The 21,517-nt window shown below is 43.8% G+C and overlaps 1 protein-coding gene across 1 annotated transcript in view; it reads right to left on the bottom strand.

The window, feature by feature from the left end:
• Nucleotides 1-21,517, bottom strand: part of LOC105285275 (protein tincar) — a 129,918-nt gene that overhangs the window by 96,239 nt on the left and 12,162 nt on the right. The window contains exon 2 of the mRNA XM_026967762.1: nt 9,577-9,631. The gene's annotated coding sequence lies outside the window, so the exon portion shown is untranslated. The remainder of the gene's footprint in view (nt 1-9,576; nt 9,632-21,517) is intronic.

The following is a 21,517-nucleotide window of genomic DNA, read 5'->3' as shown; positions in this document are numbered from 1 at the left end:
GTTATTAGGAAGACCCGTCTTCTATAACATCCGGTCGCGAGCGTACGACGAGTTGTGCAAGCCGATGACACACGAATTGACTCATTGATAATCTGACCACGAAACCCTAGTTAATTGCGACATATCCGTTCATTAAGAAGCAGACGATGCACACTTCGAGAACGCATCAGTTATACGTCACTATAAGATTAGCTTTACGTACGCAATGGAGAATTAAATCCAATGAAACGGTCACGATTATCGTGATCGACGTACTAAAATCAATGTTATTATTATTAGGAGTGTGATTTAGTTTTGAGGGTTTTGCAACAGATGGCTGTAGTGTCAGTTTGTTCCAATAGCTGTTTCCGATAACTGTTCTTTCTTACAGTGTTGACATTATCCATGACATTTAGTAGCATTATAGCAATAGATGCAATAACAGTCGTGTTTATATCATCGTAAAAATGCAACTTCCGAAAGCTCTTTAGCATTTTCCACATGCGTTGCTTTTGTTTTTTAATCAAAACAAAACTGCGGCTGACGGTTATAGAATTCTTGTGGAAACTTATGGTGATTCTGCCCCATCAATTAAGACGTGTGAATACTGGTTTAGACGCTTTAAAAGTGGTCATACTGATGTGAAGGACAAAGAACGCTCGGGACAACCAAGAAAGCTTGAAAATGCAGATTTGCAAGCATTATTGCACGAAAATCCAACACGATCCACTTCAGAACTTGCCAGAGCATTAAATGTTGATCGTACAACAGTTACCAAACATTTACATGAAATGGGAAAAATTCAGAAAGAAGGCAAATGGGTTCGACATCAATTATCGGAAAGTGCCATTTGAACATTTGCATTTCGTTGATCGCCAGGCAAAAAAAGAAGAGTCTCGTCTCGGATTGTTACTGGGGATGAAAGGTAGATCTATTTTGATAATCCGAAACGCAGAAAATCATGGGTGGATCCAGGCGAACCATCAACATCCACTCCGAGACGCAATATTCACGGTTCAAAAGTAATGCTCTGTATTGGTGGGATAGTGTACTATGAGCTGTTAAATCCGCATGAGACTGTCACGGCTGATCGTTATCGACACCAATTGTACAAGTTGAAGCAAGCATTGGACCAAAAACGACCACCAATTGCGAGTAAACGACGGAAAGTGATTCTTCTTCGTGACAATGCTCGACCTGACGTTGCGTTATCAGTGAAAGAAACACTATTAGAACTTGAATGGGAAGTCTTACCGCACCCCGCGTATTCTCCGGACATTGCTCCATGCGATTATTATTTGTTCCGGTGGATGCAACACGCTTTAGAGGATACACACTTTGATAATTTGGAAGAAGTGCGAAAATTCGTCGACGAATGGATCAACTGAAAAGAAGAGTGATTTTATCGTGGTGGAATCGATCTCTTGCCAGAAAGATGGGAAAAAGTTATAGAAAACGAAGGAAAATATTTTGATTAAGGTATTCATTCATTATCATATTTAAATACATGCGTTTTTGAGTAAAAAAACCCTCAAAACTAAATTACACCCCTAATATATCATTAAGATCGACGACTGCAATTCTTCAACATTTCTACATCATCACTGCAAAAATCAAGACTAAATGACATTACTACAAGCATGCTCGCTGGATACTTCAGATACATTTTCAAATAATAACAAAACGTCCACCGCGGTCCACCACGGCGCAATCGCGGTAAAGTAACGCTTTAACGTTGATGTATTACACCGGCACGGGTGACGGATTCTATCAATGGAACACACGGGAATACTTCACCCAGCTGGACATCTCATCAACCAAACTGCCACCGCGGCATCACGAAAGCCCTCAGCGGTACACGTCTCTCACGCAGCAACCCAGAAGACAATCGATGTGGCCAGCATCGCTATTAATTCGAATCGATCCGTGTAAGGCACCAACTCGATCTCCGCCACACGGTTCTTCACGCGGAAAATCCACGGTGTAAATGTACTCACTTCTCCCGGGAGAGTCTCTTTAGAACAGGGTGGAAAACGAGAGAAAGAGAGAAAAGGGGAGAGAGAGTCGAAGGACGAGAGAGCGGTCGATGGAGGAAGCGAAGTCTCCGTTTAATCCGCTGCAATCGAAGAGTCCTTTGCTCCTCCGTCGCCCCTTTTTCACCCGCTTATTCGCTACGCTCGTGCTACCACTCCACCGCGCACTGCACCCCTTTTCCTTCTTACCCTATCCTCGTCGCATTGGTAATCCCGGATAAAATCCCAAAGTGATTGCCTCGCTTTTTCCGCGGCACGGCCAAAGGATAGACGGTCGGCCAGAGGCTCTCCTCTCCTCTCCTCTCCTCTCGCGGATACGTATAGGCGGGGAGACGGTAAAAGAGAAATGCAAAGTCTCTCCCCAAGTATTCGCGCCGACGACGCTCGAGATAGGGAAACCCCCGACGAGGACTAGTGGACGAGTGTCTGGTAATCCGCGTCGAAGGGCAAACCAAACAGACTCGCGACTGTCGCAAATAGATGATGATGTGCGTCGCTAGAAAAAGAGAGTTCGAGAGCCAGAGGAGGGAAGAGAGTTTCGGGATATTTGACGGATAAAAGGGAAGCGGCTTGTAATATCTTATGAAACGCGCGTCTCTTCCTTATCTTCAGCTCCGATTGCGGTCTCAGCTCTTGCGTCTATAAGACGCACGTATTTCCTTGCGTCCGCGGATAGAAAGCGCTCCTGCGCGGCGGAATCGTCGACCGCCCGCGGCCGGATATCTATCGGAAGACGGATTAAATGATCCCCTACGGACACGGGGAAAATATTTCTATCGCGCGGAAACGGACCCTCTGCGGTCAGCACGGGCCAGTTCACGAGCGAACGACAAAACGAACGACGAGATACACGGTAACGCGTGCGAAACAAATGGCGTTCGTGGATGGAACGGCCGCATTCCGTCGATGGTGGACGGCACACATCGATCGACGTGCCGTCGATACGTACGCGCGTTTTCCCCGCACGCACCATAAACGTCCCCGAGTGACGTTTAAATCGAGTTGACATTATCCTGCCGGTCTCGGTTTAAACGTCCGGCTTACATCCCCCGTTAAGTAAGTGGCGTCGCCAACGATGCGCATTCAGCTGTAAATTACGGAAAATGGGGGCGGAATGGACCGCCCACGGCAGGTCGATGCGGCTTAAAAGGCTCTCGAGATTTCAATGCGGCATAGAGCAAACGTTAGAAATGTTGGCACGTTTCACATAAGCGCACGCTCGCTCTCGTCTTACATAGAACCCGACCGCGTACAATGGTCCGCGCTCACATGGCTATTCATTCACGCCGCGTCTTTCTCTGTGTGTGTGTATATGTATATATGTATGTATATGTGTTAACATGCGGAAATTTATGCAGACGTGCGGAAGGCGACGGCGGGCGCTCGTTACACGGAAAAGAACCGCATGAAAAAGAGAAATCCGCGACATTCCGCTCGGCGCGGTACAATGATACTTCGAGCGTGAACGAACGCCGCGCGTTTCGATACCGTTCTCGCACTCGGGCGTCAATCCTCCTCCGCTTTTCATTCCGTGATATAATAATCCGCGTAGCAAAAAAATGAAAACGCAATGCCCAATAATGAAACGAGCGTAACGAGCATTCGGCGCCGCTAAATGGAGGCGGTCAAACAGTCGCGAAATTTGACGAACGCCCCCGGATTCATCGGAACGGAATATAAAAACATATTATATTACAAATTATATTAATATATATTATATTACAAACGGTATAAATTTATGAAAAAAATCTTATAAAACTAAAAGTATAAATAACGCGAAGTCTATATAATAATTTCCATGACGCTGTCCTACGAGACATCTCGTAGCGTAGTGCTGTTAATGAAAGCCGAAACTAGTTAATGACGTAGAACTGGTGAACCTATTAGTCGTTATCTTGTGCGAGCAGATGCGAGACAGATGTTCCCGAGCTGCTCTAATTAAAGTTCGTCTGTCGGCCCTAGGGCACAAGGGTTAGTTTATTTCTATTAAATAAATGAAATATTATAATAATCACGCTAATGGAACGCGATCGTTGCGCACAAATACTTTGCTACTCGTCCGTAAACAACGCGAACAATTTTGCTTCACGTAATGTCACTTTAATATTACGATAAAAGTGGCACCAAAGACTAAACAAAACATGCAAATTTGCAAAAACGTTAAAATCGCGCCAGTAAAACGCACGCGAAAGCGACGTAATCTCAAGTGAGCCGGCCTTCCTGAGATTTTCTCGGCCGAGAAGAGATAATAGATTAAACGAGGTGTACCGAAGGAATTATGATCGGATGCAAAGCAAGAGAAGGAACGATAACAATGGACGGAATTGACGACGCCGTTTTTCGACCACTTTGACGGATTTACGTAATCGGCTTCCGTCTCTGCCGAACGCGGTGAGGACCGGCGCGGGCTTTCCCCGGCGTAATGAAGGATCCTTCGTCACTCGGGAGAGGGAATTAACATATTTTCGTTCACGACCCATAACGAGTAATAAAAGGACCGCTAAGTTCCAAAGCTGCCAAAGCTTGCATAAAATGGGGGACGCGACGCGACGTTGTCGTTTTACTCGGCGTCACAAGTTTGAGGTCGGGATAGCAAGAGGTGGGCTGTCTAAAGGAATTGCCTGCATCTCTGTGCATACAAAATAAAATAAAGAATAAAATGGAGCAATTATATTCTTTTTTAATCAATTAAAAAATGCATTTTCTTCTCTCATGCCATTTTCAACGCTAATTTCACATCAGAGTTAATGTACTTTGTCTCTGAACTGTCGGTTCCATTGAAAGTAAAATTTCGTTTTCGCGAGTTTTCAACAGTTAAACAGACGCTTTTAGAATTTCGCGTCGCTGCAGGTTTTCGGGCATTCCGCATATGGAAATCAGTCGCCAACATTTTTTCTTTTTTTTCTGGGAGGGAGGAGGGAAGCGCCCGCATGTTCGGTTCGGTCACGTTTCATGCTTTTCACGTGCGCCTGCCGCGTGCATATGGATAACAGGCAGATTGCCATCTAATCGTCGCCCCTAATTTCGAGGCGGGTTCCGTTCCACAAGATGCATCGGCAGCGTAACGCGCCGATTCCCAAAAATCGTTGCATATATGCATGGTAAATTGCTGCATGCCCGTGCGTGCGCGTGATGCGCGCGATCTCTCGTGCGATCGGTTGTACCGGGGGCGTGCAGGCGTGTTTATAAGCGCGACCGGAAGTGACCGCTCGTCGACAAGATAACGATAATCAAGCGGACGCAACGAGAGTGCGTCGAGTCCTTAAGTAAAATTGCACGTTGCCCGCGCTTAAAGCGTATACGAGGCGAGAGGGGTTAGAGGAGGAGGGGGGACCAGGAGAATCGCCGCATTAAATCCTATGCATCCTGTTCCTCTTTAATTTTCTGCTATCTTCACTTTAGCCTGTCCCTTCTCGACTCGTCGGGGCTTATGATCTTGATGACGCGCGGCGCGGACTTGCGGCATAAAGGCAGAACGGATAATATCTCTTGCGGATGAAGGGAAGGCCAAAAATAAGATTATCGTCCTTCCGGGACGATATGCGCTTTTTTATAAACAAAACAGATTACTTTCTCGTGAGTAAAAGTTTCCTCGCCCGAACAAGAGTAATGTCATCGTTAAACACCGTTTTACGTAATCTGTGACGAATACCTTAAAAGTTTGTATTTGCTGAAACATATTGTATTATAGGAAAGAGAACTGGAGCTATTAATACTGCGGCGCGCTATTCAACGTCAGTATTATCGTTGATCATTCATAATGCATTCATTTAATCATTGATCATTCATCGTATCGTTTGGCTGCACTTTAAGACGCGACGTCATTTTCGTGCAATTGTGACGAAATATGCAACTGTCGAATCGATGACACGTGTACGACACCGAGCATTTCATACCGAAACGATGCACCATGAATGAGTAATCGGTTTTTATTTCATAGCTGTTCTCGTTACGGAAGGTTTCTAAATCTGGAGGCTTCTGCTCGAATATCATTTATCCAGAAATTGAAATTCACAGAGCACGGTCGCGAATTTGCGTTCGACGATTATCTAGTTTCAGTCGCGACGCGAAATATGATATGTCATATCAGCATTCCAGCGTCGCAACGCGGTGCATTAATATGTAATGCGCAAGCATATACGAGAGAGCGAGAGAGAGAAATATTGAAAATAAGAGTAGCAAAGAGAAGAACAGGAAAAGAGGAGAACGGCCGGATGAGTAGCGGGAACGGTTATCGCGTAACGCCAAGCACATATCTTATCTACCTGAGCTTTCCTCCTCGCGCAATTGCAGTTACATACATGCCGAGGCTTGCTCGGCTCACCAACGCATGATTAGCGCAGAATTGCCATGAATAATTTTGTTTGCAAGTTAAATGAGGAGCTGTCCCTTTTTGCGGCAAACGCGACGCTCCCGCTCGTCTACGAGAGAAAAAGACGAAGAAACGGGCGAAAGGAGAAAGGACAAAGGGCGCGATGCATATACGGAGAGAGAGAGAGAGAGAGAGAGGAAGAGTGGAGTAACAGACGAAAATTAACGAGGCTGGAATGCCGCGCGGTGCGCTTTGCATAAAGGCAAGGATGCATTATTAATGGAGTAATTGTACCGTCCCGATCCACGACGTTAAATAACCGAATGCTGATATGAAGCCCCGTGATACGCGGCGACTCGGACAACTTAATGAGAAAAGTACCGACGAAACGGATTAAACAGCCTGCCAACTATGTGCCGCGATCGCTCGCGACGAGACCCCGGCCTCATCCATCACTCATAATTAGTTTCCTTCATAGGAATTTCGGTATACGAACCGCGTAATGAACTTGTTGCTGGTGGGAGAGCGTGTTTGCGCTCGGCATCGAACACGAGCGCCATCGAGCCGGGGCGAAAAGCAGAAAAACGAAGGGAGCCGACGTAATGTGGGTAATAGCGTATTCAAAGCGATGGAAAAGTGGGAAAAGCAGCCCAGCGACCGTATTTAAAGTATTGTACGTGTGTATGCACATTCGCGCAACCGATAGCAGTCGGGTACGCGGTGCACCTTTTGTGTGAGATAATGAGAAGAATTCAATTAGTCTGCGGTTGGCACATCTAATACCACCCTCTCGCTGATTGCAGTTCGACCGCCTGAACACGCCAATAAAATTCCCGCAAGATTGTTAAACATTTGCACGCTGCATGTTCAAGCACGCGGTTAAAGTTATACGAAATATAGAAAATTAATGTAGACTGGATTACCAGGTTTCCTTCCGTGAATCGGTGTCTTCTTATCGACCGTGTAAATGCGAAATTATTATTTATCGCGATTTTATGTACTCGGGATTAAGACAATGTTAAAAATGTATTTTCAATTTGTCTACTAATATATTTGTGGCTGCAAGTAACGTTCCGCGTTCGCAATCTTTAATATCGCTTAATGCGTTTCTTTGAGAGTTCATGAAATATGAAAAAGTACGCGCACTCTCAGGCACACGAACGAGTGTAAATTCTTAATTAGAATGGAACCCTTTAAGTCCTGCGGGTTCTTATTTCGCTGCAAAATCCGCTAGACAAAATTTAATGACTTATGGTTGAGGTAGCCCGTAAATTACGAAACCTACGACCAACGGAACATGCACTGCTCGTTTGTCGCACGTGCTGTCTTGGTGGAAAATTATGGCTTCAGAAAATGTTCCGAGACGTCGGTAGAAATACAACCGCCGACTGTTAAATAATTGCTGGAAAAGAACATATTTGCTGACCGCACGATTGTGGCTCTCTCTCTTCCCTCTCCCTCTTCTCTCTTACTCTCTTTCATTAATCAGAAATACACCTCTAACTAAAAATGACAGATCTGACTAAAAATAGATGACACAAAATTTACATTTTTCTACTAAGAAATAAATTCGATATTAAGAAATATATATGTAATGATTGATAATTGCATTGATTTATAAATTTTATCGTTTAAAAAATTTATTCAAGAAACACTATTTTCATATTGCGGTAATAAACCTGAAAAGCAGGAGTATTACAAGATCGAACGTCTTCAGGACGAGGGCGACAAGATTCCTTAACGCCACGCAGCAAGAGCGCGTGCAATCACGCGTAGCTTTCAGTTAGTTCGATCGCCGGAATTTAATTACGGATGGACCGGATAAAGCCAGGCGAATAGCCCTCCAATGGCATTAGGTACCAGCTATAGGTAGGTAGGATATCACGTCGTCAAACGAACCAGTCGTACTGACATCCTACGTATGCAGCAGTACATTCAAATCTCTCTTTTTAATGTGTCTCTTTTTACGACAGAAGCACACGAATAAAAATACGATTGCCTCGCAAAAAAAGCGCTCGTGATTATTTTTCGAGAGTACTATGCTATATGCAGACGCGATATTGTGATATAATGCGATATAACGTAATGTGTCATATTTCAAATATGTATCTTTTTATGTATCTTTTAATTAAATATCCGTTTCCATATGAAAACGGTTTAAATTACCGACAGGAAACATCCGAAACATCAGGTTTCACAAAGTTTGTCGTATTTATATACCTATGTGCTCTACGAATAAATATGCAATAGCTCAAAGAGAACATCAATTAATGACCGAGAGACCGGTCTCTCCACTTCGGATCCTTCAAATTCGCCGAGAGCGGTAATCCAATGTTTATTTAAAAAGCCGCAGGTGTCGATCGCACGGCTGCCATTTATACCTCGCGCGCACGCCCCTGCACCACCCTGTACTTTTTTGGGTTTCCACCGCCCCCCGCCCTACCTTTCCAGATTTTCCTCGCTTTCACTTCCATTTTGCCTTCGTTTTGGCAAAATATCCGAATATGCAGTTTGCCTTTGACGCACGCCGGTCGGAAACGCAGTTTCTCATAATTCCATAATCCGGCAGAATTCAGACTGGGACTTGTGTGGAATACAATAATATCGGAATACCACAAGCCGGGACGGAGTCGTGTATCAACATGAAACACGCGTCGAGTTTTCAATCCCATGCTTAAATATACGATTTCACCTCGCGTAAATTAATATCCAGTAAAATATTGTTACGAATCGCAATAATCGGTTTTGTCCAAAACTATCGTGAAAATTCTTTATTTATTCCGCGATTTTTCAACTCAGCAGTTTTTGCAGGCAATCAACGCGTATTTACCTATATAACAATGTCTCTGTTATACTGACACTTGCGTGTGTCGTAAGGATTGTCCTAAAATTTGTCTTGTGCCAGCGGCCAATAGAGAATTTTCCGCCCGCAGATGATGCATGAGATCATTAACGCCACAGACTTGGCGAACTTTCACGGGGTTCGCCAAGTTCAAGAAGCTTTTTCCGGTTTTCTTACATCCAACTTTTTTAGTCCAGCTTATGCCGCGCAATTTACAAGAAAAGCGTGACACGAAAGTAAACGCTATCCGCGTACTGCTTGTACTTTTCCGCCATCATCGGGAAACGTTGCTATTGAAATGATTTTGGTACCTTGCTTTTATCTTCATCTAAATATTTTTATGCATGCGCGCGAGTGTGTAATGACTAAATTTGAAGAAAATAATGTACATGCAAAAGTCAAACACTCACCAGATAAATATGATGCTATCTTCTTACAACTGGAGCTGTGCAATTCTCCCGATATCTGTAACAAAATGGTCATGCGGTCATTTACCGTGTTTCAACGATCTGATTAAGAATATAATATAATATAATACGGATATCCCGTAAATGAACGGTGGGAGATAATAATCTCGTACACGGAACGTATTTTATACGTGAAATTAGTCGGTTAATTTTTCACGCTGATAATCGGATCTCTGTTACCATCAGTATGACTCAGCAAGACAACAACATCACGCTAAACGAATGAACAAATTGGTTTGTTCATCCATTCCACGCGAGCACGACACGAGCGATCTGAGCGCACGTAAGGCTGCCACCGACTTCGAACTTGAACTCCACCAAAGTTTCCAGACTGTCTCGTTGAATATAAAAATGAAATAGACATTTCCAGCTGAAATTTACGTAAATACTAGTAATAACGCGAATCGCGCGCCGTATTGCGCGAGTGCGGTTCGCTCGAAGATTGTTCCAGGCTCGCGCCGCAGGCAACCATCGAATAATCTCTCTCGAAAGAGGTCCGAGTGTTCGCCGAGCGCTCGCATTGGTAGTTAGGACGAAGTTTCGTGGAGAATTTCTCCCCGCGAGCTCCGTCGGAAAGTTTGCACAATGGCAAAACCGGTCTTAAATGCAGCTTCGAACTTGCGGCGGTTAAAAGCCGTGCGGCGCTTTCGGAGTTGCGCGCGATATGAGGAGCCGCATCGCCGACGTGTATCGCTCGTGCGTAATTAAATACGGGCGTATCGGGTTGCGGGAGCAAGTCGGGTGTGAACACGCAAGTAAATACACGAGTGAACCCGAGCAAGATGCGACAGACTGAAAATCGAGGAAGCTTCCCCGCCGCCCCCGAGCTGACGCCGAGCGAGATGCTGCGTCGTGTCGGTTTTGCGGTTCCGCCTCTTGGCGGCCGAAACAGCTGCCAATCGAGAGACACCGGCCCGTTTTTGGAAGGACATTGTATATTATACGAGATTATACCTGTTGTCCTTTTCCCAGATTCGAGAGATCGACCCGTCCACAAAAAATTAACCCTGTGCAACAAATATGCGAGCAAGACATTGTCTGTTGAGAGTATTACTTAAGTGGAAATTGTTGTTTTTTAATGGATTATGTTTTATATTACGAACTCGTATAATGCAGTATTAACTGCAATGTTTAAAAATACGTAGAAATTGCGAGATTGAGAGAAATAAAGTAACATATTAAAAGTACGCTCTGTTTGAGTATCGAACGTACGCAATCATGTATATGCAAGTATACATACGGACACGTGTTTACGCGAGATGGATAATAAATACGGATTATATCGCGCGTAAAAATATACGTAATTTCGAAATGATATCTCGGATACACGATAAGAAAATAAATAAATAGAGCTGTCCGGTTGAGCTTCTAAAAAATATCGACATAAATGCATAATATTACTGAATCGCGAGTTTAATATTTCAATGTGGTATTGCATTCTTTTTATTAATGTGCATTTCAATGGAATGAATTATTAGTTTAGTAATCGAAATTAATTACTTCCCGGTGCGCTGCATGTGTGATTAACGTACAACTAATCAGAATTCCTGAAGGGTCTCGCGGTCTGGATGGCTAAATCAATGGCATTCATCCCGAGATATTGACCTTCCGCACATGTATTGAACAGTCTCGAATAGAGCTTAGAATACAATTTCCGGGATTAGCCCGGGACACACGAAGAAATTTACTTTCCCGTATTAATCGGGAAGGAAACGTAAACTGACGTGAAATAGTTCGGGATGATTCCGTCTCTCCATCACGGAGCACAAACAGCCCGCACGTATAAATCAATCAAGAAAATCGTCCGAGGAAGACTCAAACCGAAATCAAGGGAAGAGATGAAATCCGCGAATGGCAGCAGGGCGACGTAACGAGAAGTTTGCTCTTCGGTGAAATCAGAAACCGCAGGGCCGAGTATTCAGCGCGAACTGACGTTTACCTATGTACCTCGATGTATGACGAGACCTCTTATCGTAAAACGAATACGCCGAAGTATCGATTTCCTTATCTAGCATGACCCACGAACAGAGAGTAAGAGGGAGGAAACTGCGCTGCAAGTATGGGATCGCGTTACCACATACACGTCGATTTATATTGGACGCAGCCGGTGTTCTCGAATACTTCCCGCCAGATGAGAGATCGATGCCGGTGAGATGAGGAAAATTCCTCGATGCCCGATGCAAGCAGGAATCCCAAGAGTACTTCCCGCCTGCGAGCGAAATAAGTTGATCCGCTCCGGTGCTTGAGAATGGAAAACTCCGGCCCGAAAACTTCGCGACACGCGACACGCTACGACAGCAATGCACGTGTGTGTGTGTGTGTGTTTATAAATATAAAAGAAATACGTATGAAGTAAATGCGTCGTTAAAAAACCGATAATATAAATCATGTGCATTTACTGTTGATGCATAGGAAAAACAATCGTAAACCTCGAAAATACGGGCACCACTCGTAGACGTTCATGGCAGTATCAATCGCGTGCTGTTTACGATCCACACTTTACTTTTGCGCGGCTCTTACGGCTCTGACTGATATATCATGCCGCTTAAACAGCAATTCGCTGGTGTGGAAAGTTTATTACGGTTAGATAGGCGGGAAGGATCCATTTCTTATCGACGGATATCTCTGAATTTACGACGCGAGCGAGACGCAAACCGTGCTGTAGAAATGTGCAGAACCTGACACCTCGTTTCCAACGGTCACGGATCAGTGCGTGACGATGAAGGAAGCGCTTGACCGATCGGTACAGAACTGAAAATATAATATTTCCAATCCCGGAATATAAAGTTAATTGCGAGGAAACCTGTATTCAGCAAGGCGCGTGATCCAGGTACGCGATTGAAAATATACAGACAAGTCTGATAACAAGCGCGTAAATTCTACACGCAGAAACATCACGCGCGAGAACGTCGACGTAAAATCTCTGCTGTGCTATTTCCGGAAGAATTTTCACTCGTAACGACACGCTGCAATTGTTCCGATAACTTATCGATTAGAATAAGATGCTCTATTTTTCACTTTGAAGCAATTAAACTAGAGTAGTCCTATTTCATATTTTGCGCGAGAGGTGCAACGTCGTAACGCGCGAGCTAACGTAATTAAGATAAGGAGCGAGATAAGAATTTATTATGATAAGAATCTGATCGTATCTTGAACGTGCACGCATACATGCGTATTTGTAAAAAAATGTTTGTGTAAAAGCAACATGTATAAATCCGTGTGCAACACGGTCGCGCTGAATGTAGCGTGTGTACGAAAATTTTTATCGCAACGCTATGTATCAATGTCAAGCGGATATCCGGCGGAATGAACCCGAGGAGCGCGAACCGGCAAATGATCCACCGATTAATCTCCTACGCCCGCGGGAAAAATTCAATTAAATTCGAATTGTGACCGTGAAACGAAAAAAAAGAAATATAATCCACCTCATTGTCTGCGCGCGGGTATTAAACTCGCCGATAAAACTCGAAATAAAAACTATGCCTGAGTTTTACGTCTCATCTGAAATTTCCCGGGTAAAGAGATTTCAATTTATTGAATTTCTTTTAATGCAAATCGCATTTGTGTGAAACATTGCGTTATTTTCTAACGTCTGTCAATCGTTACTGTCATCAACCAACTTGCAAAACCCAACGGGCTATTCTCGCGAACGAGAATTCATACGGCATTCAGACGTAAATTCGAAAAGAAAATTGACAATCTATCACGCGGGGACAAGACATTCTCCGGACACTGAAAAGAGCGAAGCTTCGAGCTCAAACTCGATTATTACGCTTTCACATCGATCATCGTGTGTTTACGGATCTTTTTCTCATTTTAATCCGCAGACGCCTGCAAAGCATCTCGCTTGCATGATATGCAACATTAACGGAATCATGATTGTTACATAGATCCATTACTTAGGGAAATCAGGATCTCCTTTGCCGTCATGGCGAATAAAAATTAAGGTGGTGCGTTCGCGATCGTGAAAGACGCACCGTCATTTGTACGAAATGGAAGAAGCGAGGAAGTAATTTGTGCTTGTCCCGCGCGCGCTTGTCGAATCCTGTCGGGGGTAATAATTCATGTCAGTGGCCCCTAGCTACCACTACCGGGTATTCTTTACCTGATATACCGCGCGCAGCAGAATATATCGACCCATTAGAAATAGCCTTGCAGGTCAGCACGCAAGTTTTTACATTAACTACCATCGACCCTTCGCGTGGCAGGTTTGCTTATGGCGTACCATAACTAGCATAAACGTCATGTATTATTTTTTTTCTCTCCTCACCGAAACACCCCATTGCTATAGAAAGAGACATTCCTGTGAAATTTGCGAGCTCGAGATACGCAAGGAAGTTTAGAATCGATAAAACTGATAGCTGCCTTTACACGTCCGGATTTTGAATTGCTTATACTTTTCAATTTTCTCGATTTTCCCCGTTATCGATCTCTGAAGCTTTATTTTACGAGTTACCTATCGTGTCAGTGTGTATCAGCGGCTTTGAATTTCCGCATTATTAGCTGCGTGTGTTACTACGATCAACAGTGAACAATGACTGTAAGCTCTGGCACGATACATCATCGCGTATGAGATACGCCAACGAACAATTAAAGAGGATCGTCCGCTTCTCGGATTCAAATTCGTTCGAATATCAGCGCGCGAATCGAGCGGAGGTCTGTCCTCTTGCCAAAACATCTCGAAAGACGTTCCTCGCTCGTCGAGATCCCGCGGGATGAGCTGGAGGACGCGACACCGAGACGCGCGTCGAGAGTGTCTGACGATAAGCAGGCTAACTGTCAAGAAAGGGACTCGTCGCAAGATGCACAATAAGTGTTAGGTTACGACAAACTGGCGCGGGACAATGGACTTACGAAAGGTCTCGCAGAGACACAGCCAGACTCGGGTTATCGGGTTACCGGCAGTGCCGAGTTACCGGGAATCATGTGGCTCCGAAGGTGGTTCCGAGATAAAAGACAGCGAAAAACGCACCGCGGAACCCGTGGGAAATATTGTCCGACCGCGCAAAATGCGCCCTTTGTCCCTTGGCGTGGCGGGTGACGTTGCGTGATCGATGTATCGCGCACGTACATACATACGTACGTCCGCTTGGGGATTACAAGATCAAAAAGAGCACGAGTGCGTGCCGAGTGCACGAGCGCAAAGTGTGGCAAGTACTCGCAGCATCAAGCGCACTCGCGCTTGATCATCACGGCCGCGCGTGATTAATTAATCTGAAAACGCTGACGGCGGTTACGGATAAACGGAGCGGCGCTCGCCAATTTCTCAATATATTGGGTTGGCCAAAAAGTAATTGCGTTTTTTTTATATAAATAAAAGGCGAATTTTTCATGGGAAACAAAACCTTTATTAAACAATATATTGTCCATTTTGTTTGATTATCTTTTGCCATTTTTCAGGCAACTTCATGATTCCGTGCTCAAAAAAGTTCTTATCTTTTTCAGCAAAAAACAATTCCAAGAACGATTTGATATCCTCATCAGCAGTCAAGGTTTTACCATTCAAGGCGTTTTGCAAAGAACGAAGCGAATGGTAATCTGATGGTGCCAGGTCTGGCGAATATGGTGGATGTGGTAACATCATGGTAACACATCCCATCCAAGCTGCAAGAATTTTTGACGAGTGACCAAACTTGTACGTGGTCTAGCGTTATCATGGTGAAACACAACACCTTTGCGATTCACCAATTCTCGACGTTTCTGTTTGATGGCATCATTTAATTTATCCAGTTGACGACAGTATACGTCTGAATGAATGGTTTGATTCCTTGCAAGCAGCTCAAAATACACAATACCTTCAAAGTCTCACCAGACTGACAGCATAATCTTTCTTTGGTGAATATCTGCTTTTCAAGTGCTTTGAGTAGGTTCATCACGCTTGCTCCACGATCTTTTTCGTTTGACGTTGTTGTAGGCGATCCATTTTTCGTCGCCTGTTATCATACGTTTCAAAATGAATCATTTTCTTCACGTTTCAAAAGAGAATCGCAGATGTCAATACGCTTAGTGAGATGAATTTCTTTGAGCTCATGTGGTACCCAAATATCGAGCTTACTAATGTCGTCTTAAATGGTCGTTTTAAATGGTTCTCAACACTCGATTTCGATATGTTAAGATTCTCAGCAATCTCTCGTGTCGTTAAACGCCGATTGGAATCGATCAGTGCCTTTATTTTGTCATCATCAATTTCGATTGGCCTTCCTGAGCGTGGTGCATCTTTCACATTAAAATCTCCAGATCGAAATTTAGTAAACCAATTTTGACACTGCCGCAGCTCTAAAGCATCTTCGCCATATACATGACATAACTTTTGATGAGCTTGCACAGCGTTTTTCCCCTTTCGGAAGTAATAAAACAAAATATGAGGAAAATGTTCTTTTTGATTTTCCATTTTGAAATCGACGGCAAAGAAACAATTGTTAACGAAATCGTGTACTTTCTTTTTCTAAAACAAGCTTGAACTGTGAGTTGTTAACCTACATAATGAATTTGCGGTTTAGAATGAAGTTAGTTACATTTCAAGACATGTATGTTCATCTATTTGAAAAAAACGCAATTACTTTTTGGCCAAACCAATATATTCCGGGGACTCGAAGAGGAGCTCGGAATAGAGCGGTCCAATATAGACCTTAGAACATACGTAGCCACCACGGAGGGAAATACGAGGGCGCGGAGTCCGGCGGGCCATTTGACGGGCAAACAACCCACCACCAGCCGTCTTATTCTGCGACACCGGTGCTATTACGTAGTCAACAGCGTTATCATAACTGGCGCTGCAGTCCAAGTTTCGCGGGGCAATTTAACAACGGTTTAACGGGGCATAGTGCGTCGTGTTCGCCTTATCGCGAGGGATTACAGCGTTACGGTACCTTGACGTTGTTGACATTCGTATATATAGTCAGTATAGCTGTAATTGTACATTTTTTCCCAGATTGTCTTTTCGCGGGTTTCAGCAATAATAGTCCGAACAATGAATCTAGAAAGCGAGTCGCGTGGCTCGGTTCCTTGCCAGGGCATGGAATGGAGCAACCGCGCGCGAGCAACCTGCTCGCCGTGAATGAAAACAATAGGTGCGCCGGTAAACGTCATTGCGAGAGAGCGAACGGGCGAAATGGCCTCACCAAGAGGTTCCCTCCTCACGCGTCCTCCTGATGAAAGCTCGAAAAGTTCCCTGGCCGTAGTGGCGACCGTCATGCTGACGACGACGACGTCGTCCACGTCGTAGGCCAAGCTTTTGAGGAATTTCATAAACTTTTGTCGTCTGGAAAGTTAGCGGCTCGCCGTGAATAGAGATCGCTCCTGCTCTCTTCTCTGCTCGCCCGTACCGAGACAGAACGTGAGGAACGCGCAAACGCGATACTGCATTTCGCGTTCGTCCGGCGATACCGTACCGGCTATCTGAATACGCGGAACGTATTACGATACGATACGCATCGCCGTCTGTCAATGGTTCTCGGAGATATAGAGCGACCGGTAACGTCGGATTGTCCGCCGAGATCTGGGATAAATACTGCTGACGCTGCTGTCAGTAACCGATCTCTGATCATTTCTCACGAAGCGATAGTAGCTACATGTGACGCGTCGATGTATTTATGTAAATTTACGATGAAACGTATAATATCTCCTAACTGTTGGTGTTGACTTTTCCCAGGGATTTCGCTGCCAAAGCTACGCGTTATGATCGCATTTCGATGCGAAACAGAAGGCACGTTTACCGTACACGTGCGCGGACAGTGTTGCAGCACGTGTCGCAGGCACGCTTGTGAGTAATGCGGCGCATATGTAAGAAATGTATAGTTCGTGGCATTAATTAGCATCTTTTTATGGTACTCGTTGTCTCTGGAAACCGATACAAACAGTCAAGAGATAAAATGATCGACATGATAAAACGTAAATGTAAAATCAATGTTACAACATTTAAACAGCCAATTAAGATTGTTTAAACAATTTTATGCGTTCATAATCCGGTAATTATTTATTTTATTAAGAATTTTCTAATTACTTCTATGCTGAAGAAATTGTGGTAAATCGTGGGTGGCTAATGAATTTCAGTAACCCCTTTTCACGTTCGTTAGCTATCGACTTGTTTGGCACTCGTCTATCACCGCACTATGCATATATATGGTCAATAATCGATAATACCACGGACGTTGTAAATTTAACCCGTACCTAATCCCGTGAAACATGAACGTCAAGGGGTAACGCGTGTGTGGGTGTGTGTGTACCAACTTCCGTGAGTATGATTTGCATACACGATCTGGGAGATCTTCTACTTGAAAAGCAGCGCTCGCAGATTGTCGGTACTCGCGGATGTGGTGAAGAGTATCTTAAGAATGAAAAACAGATTTATTTGTATATCATTATATGCGTCATTTCCTCAATCATCCTGGAATTATCACCACATCAATTATAAAATCTCTTATACGATTTTATACAACATAATCTCACTTCAGTTTTTGGAGCAACTTTTAATTAATCAATTTTAAAACCAAAATATATATTTCAGATCTTAATTTATCGCTCAGAAGAAATTTAGAAACGTTGAAAGTAGAGTTTTGCAAAGTAAAACTCGTTACCGTCATTTCGTTACGTAAAATGTATTACAGTTCCAATTTCGATACCGTCGTCCACGTGTATCGCATCATGCGCACACGACCGATCGCCACAAACCCGCAGTCATGTTCGACGACAAAGCGAGCAAGATATAAAACCGTCGCATGACCACGCACGCGACACAATCAAGGAAAAATCGATCTGTCTAGTGGAATTTTATTCTAACGAGCAACGACCCGGGTGCATACACGCGATATTAGAAAATTCCGTTATACGACAGCGCGCATTTAATAGCTTTATGAGAAGGCACATTATATGAACGCCTTCAATATTTTTATGACGGTGGGCATCCGTGACGCCTGGACTCGTTTATCACCACCGTTATCGCATTACTGTAGGTTTACGGCGCCGCGGTATAAAGGATATACCCCTTTCAAAGGGAGCGTCGAAGGCTGACCAGTTGCATACGGCGATATATTAGGAGTGTGATTTAGTTTTGAGGGTTTTGCAACAGATGGCTGTAGTGTCAGTTTGTTCCAATAGCTGTTTCCGATAACTGTTCTTTCTTACAGTCTTGACATTATCCATAACATTTAGTAGCATTATAGCAATAGATGCAATAACAGTCGTGTTTATATCATCGTAAAAATGCAACTTCCGAAAGCTCTTTAGCATTTTCGACATGCGTTGCTTTTGTTTTTTAATCAAAAGAAAACTGCCGCTGACGGTTATAGAATTCTTGTGGAAACTTATGGTGATTCTGCCCCATCAATTAAGACGTGTGAATACTGGTTTAGACGCTTTAAAAGTGGTCATACTGATGTGAAGGACAAAGAACGCTCGGGACAACCAAGCAAGCTTGAAAATGCAGATTTGCAATCATTATTGCACGAAAATCCAACACGATCCACTTCAGAACTTGCCAGAGCATTAAATGTTGATCGTACAACAGTTACCAAACATTTACATGAAATGGGAAAAATTCAGAAAGAAGGCAAATGGGTTCGACATCAATTATCGGAAAGTGCCATTTGAACATTTGCATTTCGTTGATCGCCAGGCAAAAAAAGAAGAGTCTCGTCTCGGATTGTTACTGGGGATGAAAGGTAGATCTATTTTGATAATCCGAAACGCAGAAAATCATGGGTGGATCCAGGCGAACCATCAACATCCACTCCGAGACGCAATAGTCACGGTTCAAAAGTAATGCTCTGTATCTGGTGGGATAGTGTACTATGAGCTGTTAAATCCGCATGAGACTGCCACGGCTGATCGTTATCGACACCAATTGTACAAGTTGAAGCAAGCATTGGACCAAAAACGACCACCAATTGCGAGTAAACGACGGAAAGTGATTTTTCTTCGTGACAACGCTCGACCTCGCGTTGCGTTATCAGTGAAAGAAACACTATTAGAGCTCGAATGGCAAGTCTTACCGCACCCCGCGTATTCTCCGGACATTGCTGCATGTGATTATTATTTGTTCCGGTCGATGCAACACGCTTTAGAGGATACACACTTTGATAATTTCGAAGAAGTGCGAAAATTCGTCGACGAATGGATCAACTGAAAAGAAGAGTGATTTTATCGTGGTGGAATCGATCTCTTGCCAGAAAGATGGGAAAAAGTTATAGAAAACGAAGGAAAATATTTTGATTAAGGTATTCATTCATTATCATATTTAAATACATGCGTTTTTGAGTAAAAAAACCCTCAAAACTAAATCACACCCTTAATAGCTTACGCGGAGTTTGCGATGTCAGAATCACAAGCGAGAAGCGAGCGAGTAAAATAGAAAGAGAGAGAGAAAGAAAGAGGAGAAGAGAAAGAGAAAGAGAGACAGGGTCGGCTAACATAAATACGTCCGGGGCAGGTGTTCCGTAGTGATTGCCCGGTTCTACCATGTCATTAAGCAACTCTGCTGTGAAAGTTACTCGGCCAAAATAATCGCGAGCGGTTAACATGAAATGAAGAGAGAAAGAGAGGGAGAAACAGAAAAAGCAAATGAAAGAAATATGATGAAAGGCAAATTGGAAATTTTGTATCGCGACGACTTATACGGCGGCACACAACCGCCGCCCCACGTTGCGCACCACTTTCTTACGTAATTGAACAGCGAGGAGAGGTGGAAGGGTAGAGTTGGGCGATTCTTAACGGTAAATCCTCCGAACTCGAACGACTCGTTTCGTTATGTCATGTTACTATTTCGCGCAAGTTTCCGGTTTGCACGGAAGTGTTCGCCGCGAGAACATCCGCGAGACTTTATTAGTCTCGCGTTGTGCGCAAAGCCGGTTGCCAGATTTTAAGACGACGCAACTTAGTGCAACACGAGGGAAGGATTGTTATTTATCCCTTCGCACGTAATTAACAGTCCGCTTCCCCAACAAACAAAACGTTGCTTAACGTTGCAACATATTGCCGGCGGGCAATCGAGAATTCCCGATGTCGTGCGATAGGGAATTCTGCTGGTAGACTCTCTCGTCTGCAATGTGTTAAGATACAAAAAAACGAGCGGTGCAGCTGCAACATTCGCTGCAAGCAGCACAAGGTTAAGGAGAAGCGCGCCTCAGGATTGCAAGAAGGTGTTCGCAAACTTCTTGTGCCGCGAAAGAATGGACGATTATATAGGCAGGATATTAAAATCAACCATTCTTTCGCCCCGCTCGCACTGATCTGAAACCAGTGGTGATGAAAAAGTTCAACTGGATATTATCACATAAAATGCGAGATTTTTATCGCAGCGTCACGAATATTAATGGAATTTTAGGGGAAATCGATACGCGAGTGAGACATTGTGAGAACGGGCCGCTCAAGATATTTTCTCTGCTTCGAAATTTCGTAATACATGTACTTTGTAGACTAATTTTGTGTGATTCGCGTATATTTCGCGTTGTTTCGCTGAATAATTAACGTCCTAGGGAATATCGGCTAATTATCGATTCAGTTATGAATAGAAAAATAAACGAACAGGGGAAATGTAGGCGTGCATCCATGAATAATGCGCGACGGTGCTAACTAGATAGATACGCGCAATGCAAATAAGGATTACGTTGGAATAACAGGGTAGCAACAGCCGAAAAGCCAATAAGAGAGTTCATTAAACGGAGCGTATCAGAGCGAGCGACAGGAAAGCACGGCCAAACCGCGCGGTGTACAGAGAGGAATAATCAAAGAAGAATTAAAATCCACCAACGATACAAACGTTAAAAGAGATACAACTATCAAAGCAAATAAAGGATGCCAATAATTTAATTACACGCGGATCGTTACATCAAATAAAGCCTAGTATTTCAAAAACGTTTCTTCTCACACATTTTTGCATTGTTTTATA

Source organism: Ooceraea biroi, chromosome 2, assembly GCF_003672135.1.
Source record: "Ooceraea biroi isolate clonal line C1 chromosome 2, Obir_v5.4, whole genome shotgun sequence".
In the NCBI taxonomy this organism is placed as follows: Eukaryota; Metazoa; Arthropoda; class Insecta; order Hymenoptera; family Formicidae; genus Ooceraea; species Ooceraea biroi.
This window is presented reverse-complemented; position numbering and strand designations above follow the sequence as displayed.